This window comes from Etheostoma cragini, chromosome 22 (genome assembly GCF_013103735.1).
Source record: "Etheostoma cragini isolate CJK2018 chromosome 22, CSU_Ecrag_1.0, whole genome shotgun sequence".
Taxonomy (NCBI): domain Eukaryota; kingdom Metazoa; phylum Chordata; class Actinopteri; order Perciformes; family Percidae; genus Etheostoma; species Etheostoma cragini.
Window position 1 is genome coordinate 741,616 of NC_048428.1, and position 7,826 is coordinate 749,441.

At 40.1% G+C, this 7,826-nt stretch overlaps 1 protein-coding gene across 2 annotated transcripts in view; it reads left to right on the forward strand.

The window, feature by feature from the left end:
• The first annotated feature begins 5,908 nt into the window (after positions 1-5,908).
• Positions 5,909-7,826, forward strand: part of plppr5b (phospholipid phosphatase related 5b) — an 82,280-nt gene continuing 80,362 nt past the window's right edge. Inside the window, exon 1 of one of the 2 annotated variants that reach the window (XM_034862091.1) lies at positions 5,909-6,138. The gene's annotated coding sequence lies outside the window, so the exon portion shown is untranslated. The remainder of the gene's footprint in view (positions 6,139-7,826) is intronic. The other variant, XM_034862092.1, reaches the window with a different exon arrangement.

Here is a 7,826-nt window from a genome sequence, read left to right on the forward strand (position 1 = left end):
AACGGACGGAGGGAGGGAGGGAGGGAGGGAGGAGAGGGCGCGCAGGCGCACTGGGGAGGGGGCAGTGGCGGTTCAAGGGCAAGCCTTCTATGGAGCCTCGAGCCCCATACCCCCCCACCGACCCCCTAACTTTGGCACATATTTTCATACATTGTTCTCCCCACCTTTATAGATAGCCTAATATAATAATAATAATAATAATAATAATAATAATAATAATAATAATAATAATAATAATAATAATAATAATAATAATAATGATATTAATAATAATAACAATAATAATGATATTAATAATAATAACAATAATAATGATAATAAAGCTTTATTCCAGACAGAGGTCCATATTACACATCATACAGTAAAACAAGTATAAAAAGGGGATACTAACATACAAAATATTTTCATTTTTCACCTATAGGATATAAAGTACCAATGGAAGTGTATCTATAACAGCTTTTCAGAGGCTTCAATTATACGGTAAGATAGATAAGATACACTTTATGATTGCACCCCCCCACGATGCTGCCATTCCTATTACAAACATACATGCAGACATATAGCATACATACATAGAAGTTATTGAACAAACAGCACAGCGACAACACTTCCTACAACACTAATCTCTTAGTACAAAAATATCATTTAAAAGTAGTAAAAGCAAAGAGATTCTCAGTCCGCCTTGAATTATTATTAATATATCTGCTATTTAAGGCTTTATTGACGCAGGGACAAAAACATTTTTAAATCCATTTCTTCTGCATCGGGGTCTTTTTCATTGGACGTCCTCTTCTCTTTCTACACTCTGGCGAATTTTTCTGCACATTTTTTGTTGTTGCAGTTGTCCTCATTTATGTCATAGAGTATTAGAATAGGTTTTTGGGGTTGGAGGCCAGTTTTTTTTATTGGGGGGGTTGAAAAACAACGTTTTCCTTTACGCGTCTTGGAATGTTGACCTCACTGTTCAGTGTTTGCTAATTGTATTATCACTTGGCCTAAAACATTTTAAAATTCCAACTCCATTTTAAAGTAACATTTAGAATGCAGCATTTTTTTTTTTTTTAATAATACTTCAATGAAGTATCTAAATACTTCACACACAGGTTTCTGCTAGAGCAGGGGTGTCCAACTCAACTTCACTGAGGGCCAAACTGGGAAATAAGACTCACATCAAGGGCCAGATATGTGTAGTTCACTGACATGTTTTTATTTCATAGATCAAGTCAAACATCTTATACATATATATATAGTCATATAGTCTTCTCACTTCCAGTTCAGTCAAAATAAAAATACCAAAAAGTAACTTAGCCGTCATAGAAAAAAGGTGACAAAACATGGGGAAAACGTTTAAAAAAAATGTGCCAAAATACATTGTTTAGAGAATGGTGCAGGTCCAGTTGTCTTCTGCTAAACCCAAAGAAAACTAAAATTATATTTGACTTTAGAAGTGGGGGCTTGACCCACCGGCAGATGACTATAGAGGGGCAATGGATTCAAGTGGTAGGGGAGTTTAAAAACTATACAATATAGATGCTAAGCTATCATGGAGTGCCAACACTGATGCCATCTATGAGAAGGGCCTGCAGCGACTGTATTTTATGTGGAAGCTGAGACAGTTCAGAGTAGAAGAAGACATGATGGTCCTTTTCTATCGCTCTTTTGTTGAGCGTATTTTCACATTCTGCTCCATTGCCTGGTATTTCTCTTTGTCAGTGACAAATCACACAGGATAGTTAACATGGCCAGCAACATCGCTGGACATCAGTTAAACTCTCGGACCACAATCTGCGAATCCAGGGTGGTGAGGAAAGGGGACGGGCTACATCCCCTACTCCATCGGGCAGAAGATACAGGGTGCCGTCCATACACACCAAGTCATGTATTACACTACTGAACAAGTTAGGGGAAATCACTTGATCTCTCTGTGTGATAATACTGCACTTTGGAATAATATTGTCAAAATAATGTTGCACCTTACTATTGACCACTGGTGCCAATGACACTGCACTTTACTTTTTTATAATGTAGATATATTTGGGGTTGTGTATTGTTGCGCGGGGAGGGGTTCAGTGGTCCTGTGGTTGTCTATTGTCTGTTGTCTTTCTGTCAGATGGTGCAAGATGAATTTCCAAAAGGCTCAATAAATATGTGTGTGTGTGTGTGTGTGTGTGTGTGTGTGTGTGTTAAGCTGTCATCACAGAGTCTGTGCTGCAGTGTGATGTTTAACACCTCAGCTTTGACACATGAGCTGCTCGCCAACGTTTCCTCCCACTTCTCCAAGACGGCTCTCCTGGAAAACGGACACCCCATGTCTGTGTGTGTGTGTGTTTGTGTGTGTGTGCGTGTGCGTGTGAGAGAATAGGACTCTTGTTACTGCTGCTGTAACAGACACAAATAGGGGCAGTGATGCCTTCACGGTCCACTCTAAGCTCCAACATCCAGCCACCGAGTTTTTAAGTTTTCTCAAACATTAAAATGCCTTTACATAATCTAACATATTATTAGCAAACATAAATCTTTAGGGCAGATGCACATGTCTGTAATCTAATGCCGAGAATACAGATGTCTGGTATGAACCAATAATGTCCAATGTGAAAGAATAAAGATGATTGGTATTACATGCTTCCTTCCACTTTGAAAGACATGCTGATTGTCAGAAAGGAACAGTTACCAAGGCACCTTGGTTAAGCATTCCCAGGAAATCCCAGTACTCATGTTTAATGATGCAGGCCCAGTAGGTATCAGGCTGGGTCACCGTGGTGCAATGGAACTAAGTACATGTACTCCAGTACTGCAGTACCAATGTTGAGGTACTTGTACTTTACTTGAGTACTTTTACTCCACTACATTCATCTGACAGCTTTAGGCACTAGTTACTTTAGTTACTAGTTACTTTAGTTACTCCACTACATTCATCTGACAGCTTTAGGTACTAGTTACTTTAGTTACTAGTTACTTTAGTTACTAGTTACTTTAGTTACTCCACTACATTCATCTGACAGCTTTAGTTACTAGTTACTTTAGTTACTCCACTACATTCATCTGACAGCTTTAGGTACTAGCTACTTTAGTTACTAGTTACTTTAGTTACTAGTTACTTTAGTTACTCCACTACATTCATCTGACAGCTTTAGGTACTAGTTACTTTAGTTACTAGTTACTTTAGTTACTAGTTACTTTAGTTACTCCACTACATTCATCTGACAGCTTTAGTTACTAGTTACTTTAGTTACTAGTTACTTTCCACATTAAGATTACTGCAAACAAAACACAAGTAGTTTATAAAATGTGATATTTTATTATAAGGTAACCTAGCAACAACACAACGGCCTCCAGGTCCAGCTGAGGTGATGATGTCATTAAACACACAGCTGGTTGGGTCCTATACACTTTCTACAATGGGAGGGTTATTTACTGTTAATACGTTAAAGGTCCAATATGTAATATATTTACTGTAATTAATTCAAAAATGACCCCAATGCATCATCAGATATCAAGGAAACATGCCAAGTTAAAATATACTATCTTTACAGACAACAGTGCTAATGCCAGGATTTTCTCCTTTTTGAATTTCCGTTCTGTTCCGAGGTTCTGTGTGTGTTTAGGCGGGGGTGTTGGGATCAACTGCCCAGTTAGAAAGCCAGGCCGGTCTACCTGGAAAAAGGTAAAGCCAGCGGCCGTGGCTCAGCGGTCCTCTGCCAATCAGATGGTTGGAGGTTGATCACTGACCCTGCAGTCCCATGTCGAACACTGAAGCCCGAGTTGCCCCCGATGCTGCCCCATCGGAGTGTAAAAGTGTGTGTGTGTGTATCTGATGAGCAGGTGGTACCTTTACAGCAGCCCCGGCCACAGTGTGTGGATGGTTAATGGTTCCTGTACTATCTAAATGTGTTTATAGTTGACACTAGCTGACAGTATTACATATTGCACCTTTAACTACATTTTCCTGGTGATACTCACACACTTTCACCTAAGTCATATTTTCAATGCAGGACTTTAACATGTAACAAGTATTTTTACAGTGTGGTATCAGTAAGTTTTCTGCAGAAAAGGGTCTGAATACGTCCTCCACCGCTGCTGTGCTGTCGTGGTCTCCTGATCCCTCTGACAGCCGACACCGACCTCTAACTAACCTTTAACATGCAAAGAGCTGACACTCTGAAGCATTACCGGACCAGATACTGTATCTTACACTGTTTCCACTCCGGCCCCGAATCTGGGTGGGCAGGTTCTATTTGAAGGCTTGGGCCGGCTCAGTAGTCCAACCACCCCCACGGTCTGCTTCTACTAGTCTTATTTATTCACTAGTAGAGCTCAGGTACCAGCAACATTTACTGAGTTTTCAATCAATCAATCAATCAAAACGTATTTATATGGCACTTACCAGCAGGTATCCAAAGTGCTTAACAGAATGAGGAAATTCACATACAATAGAAAGAGTGAACATAGAAAACAGTCAAATCAGAAAAGGTCACAAAGAAACAAAAGAATGAAACTGTCACACCACTGCTACTAAAAGCTATTAAAAGCTAGACTGACAGATATGTTTTGAGTTTGGACCTAAAACGAGCGACATCTGTTACAGTGCGAATATCAGGTGGGGGGGGGGATTTGTTCCAGGGACTCGGGGCAGCAACTGCAAAAGCCGGACCCCCCCCCACCGTTTATATCTGGACCTTGGGACTCCTAAAACCAACTGATGTGAAGACCGCAATGACCGGTTGTGCTCCTGCAATGTTAAATTTTCAGACTAATACTCTGGGGCGAGACCGTTCTAAACCTTAAAAACAAACGATAAAAACTTTCAAATCTATTCTAAAACCCACCGGGAGCCAATGCAGGGTGTAGAGAACGGGAGTGAGCGAGCAGCAGTATTTTGCAGGTTGGAGGCGTGAGCAGGAGGTCTGAGTCAGACCAACATAGAGGGCGTTACAGTAGTCCAACCTTGAACTGATAAAAGCATGAATGGCCTTTTCAAGGTCATGCCAGCTCAGGAAAGGCTGAACTTTAGGAACAGACAAGGCTGGAAAAAGCTCATTTTAACAACGTTAATGATCTGCTTATCAAATTTCCAGATTTGTCCCTTGACCTGTATTACCCAAGAAAAGACATACACTACACACAGTCTAGGGCAGTCTTTCTCAAATGGGGATACTTTAGAATACTGCAGAGGGCATGTGAGAATTAATTTTACAAAATGCTAATTTAAAAATATGTCATGCATTATTCCTAAAATAATCATACTATAAAAATGACTGAGTTACGTGATGGATTTAAATGTTTTAAACATAGCATATATACATGTTTCCAGTTACAAGGTTATGGTCAGCGTTAAAATCCGGGAGCAGACTGACCCGGGTGGGGGGGGGGGCGTTTCCATCTGAGGAAACAGCGTGTACTGAATATGGAAACGTACTATTATACATAGTCTAGAACTATTATTGCTGTGTGTGTTGTGTTTTCCTGTTAGTTTGTTAGTTGTATTACTTGTGTCATTTTGTTGATTAGTTATATCATTTTAGTTGTTTTTAAGGGGAGGTCTTTAATAATTCTTTAAGGCATATTTTTTCCCTTTTATTTTATGCTGGCTACATTTTATCATCTTTTTGTGAAAATAAACTTAAATAAACCAAACAAGAAGAGCTCTCATTGGCCATTGTTGACTGTATCTAGCTCCACATAAACTACACTTTGTGTATATTTATTATTTATTCAAACTTCATGTCCCTGTGCATGTAATTTGTACCAAGCAACACGGATGCAGCTCTCTGAAGTTCACCCCACTTTTAAAATGGCTTACTTTTACTTCATGTATGAAATACTGCTGGGGCGATTACTAGTATTATAGTACTTCACCCTACTTCACTCAAGACTTGAAGGCAGCATTCACCTCAGCCTACCACGGACCGACCTGAGCCGCGCATGCGTCAAAGCAAAACCCTCGTGCGCGCACACCCAAGGAGGATCCGGTAATTAAAAACAGCGAAGATGCGGAAAAGTGTGAAGAGAATAGCCGGGAGCTAGCGGAGCCGGTGGAAGCTACAGGCAGCGGACATTGTGACCTGGCGCCGGGTGTTGCTGCTGTTAAGCCGGGCTGAGACTCCAGAGAGGCTGCACTAACTCTTGGAGCTGTCCAAGGTAGGGAGCTGGAGCCGCTAGTCCGCACCGTCCGCCCCGCTGAGCGGCTCGCACGGGCAGGTAGCAGCGGTGTGGAGGGTACCGCTCCGGAGCAGCGTCAGGGGGCTTCGGTTGACCCAGTCCGTCACAGTGACACCTTTCATTAACGGCATTACTTATCGTTGAGTCTTAGCAAGGTGACAGAACTCACTCTACAACAGTAATGTGTCTTGGCTGTGGGTACACACACACATACACACACACGCACACATCTCGGATTACCCAGCAGCAGTGTCACGCTGATCCCGTTGGTCCCTGTGTTATCTTGATCTCATCCCAGGAACTAGTAGACTACAGCTTTTGCTAAAGCTAATGCTAATGCTGCTTCTATAGTTGGACTTGGTTTTTGTATTATTAAACCCTCCTGTAGTACTCAGGTCAAATCTGACCCCTTTAAAATGTCTATATCTGAAATATGAGTTTCTGTTTAACCAAATTACCACAAAAAATGGATTAGACTCCTTACATCGCTCTTAACAAATACAACTGATCACTTTCATTCCTCTGATCTTAACTATTAGTCAAAATATTCATAATTTCTGCTTTTTTAACTCAAATATTAGGTATAATTCTATATAAGTGAGGGTTATTGACCATGAATTCCAAAAAGTAGTTTAACTAGTGGTAGTAAGATGATTTTAGTGAAAACTAAAATAAAAAAGTCTGAATAAGAGACAAAAATGTCAAAGTTTTGTCAGTAAATGTCACATTTTTGTCCGTTTTTTACTCAGGGTTAAAAGGACACTCCATTTATTTAACCCTAACCCTTTACACAAGGTCACATGACTACTCAGCCTGTGAACAAAACCTTAACCTTGTGTTCTGGGTTTCTGGATGTCATGAAGATACACTATAAAGTTGCATCATGGGAAGTGAAGGATCCAGTAGAAAAATGTGTCCGATATACAGAGTTCAAGTCGGGATGCCTGGGTCTCTGCTGCTTCAAACAATCAAACTCAACCTCTAATCTTTGAAGTCTTCTCAAATTTCAATGATAACTGTATCATTTAAAGATTTGTTCATTGACACATGTAATGCTCTTTTTATTTTAAGTAAGGATTTCATGCATGATTTGTAGTATGTGAGTCGGCTTTTAAGGTTAACAGGATTTAACCATATTTGGTCATTTGGGGGCAGTGGAAAGTCAGGAACTTAAGTTACAGAGTCTTGATTTAGTTTTAACTGGGTTTTCTCTATAATTCCCTTTCCGTACTCAAGTAGAAGTACAGATACATGTGTAAAAAAATACTTTGGTAGAAGTACTGACTTAACCTACAACTATAATCCAAGTAAAAGTAAACAAGTACATGTTTTACTTAAAGTACAAAAGTAAAAGTAGCCTTGCGAATGACAACCATTTTTTAGAAAGCACACTGAGGAACTTCAGTGGATATGGAGAACACGCTCTGTAAATGCCATTGGCTACAATGAAAATACACTAGATGTCTGCCAATAGGCCTGAAATATCCCATAAATGATAATTGAACAGATTGGCATGTTATTATGCCAGTTAGCCTAACAGCTGGTTTGATTTGCAATGAGATTGGCTTTTATGGAACATAGGGGGGTGTAAACTTATGCCCCTGTATTTTAACATAGGGGGTGTATACTTATGCCCCCTGTATTTTAACATAGGGGGTGTATACTTA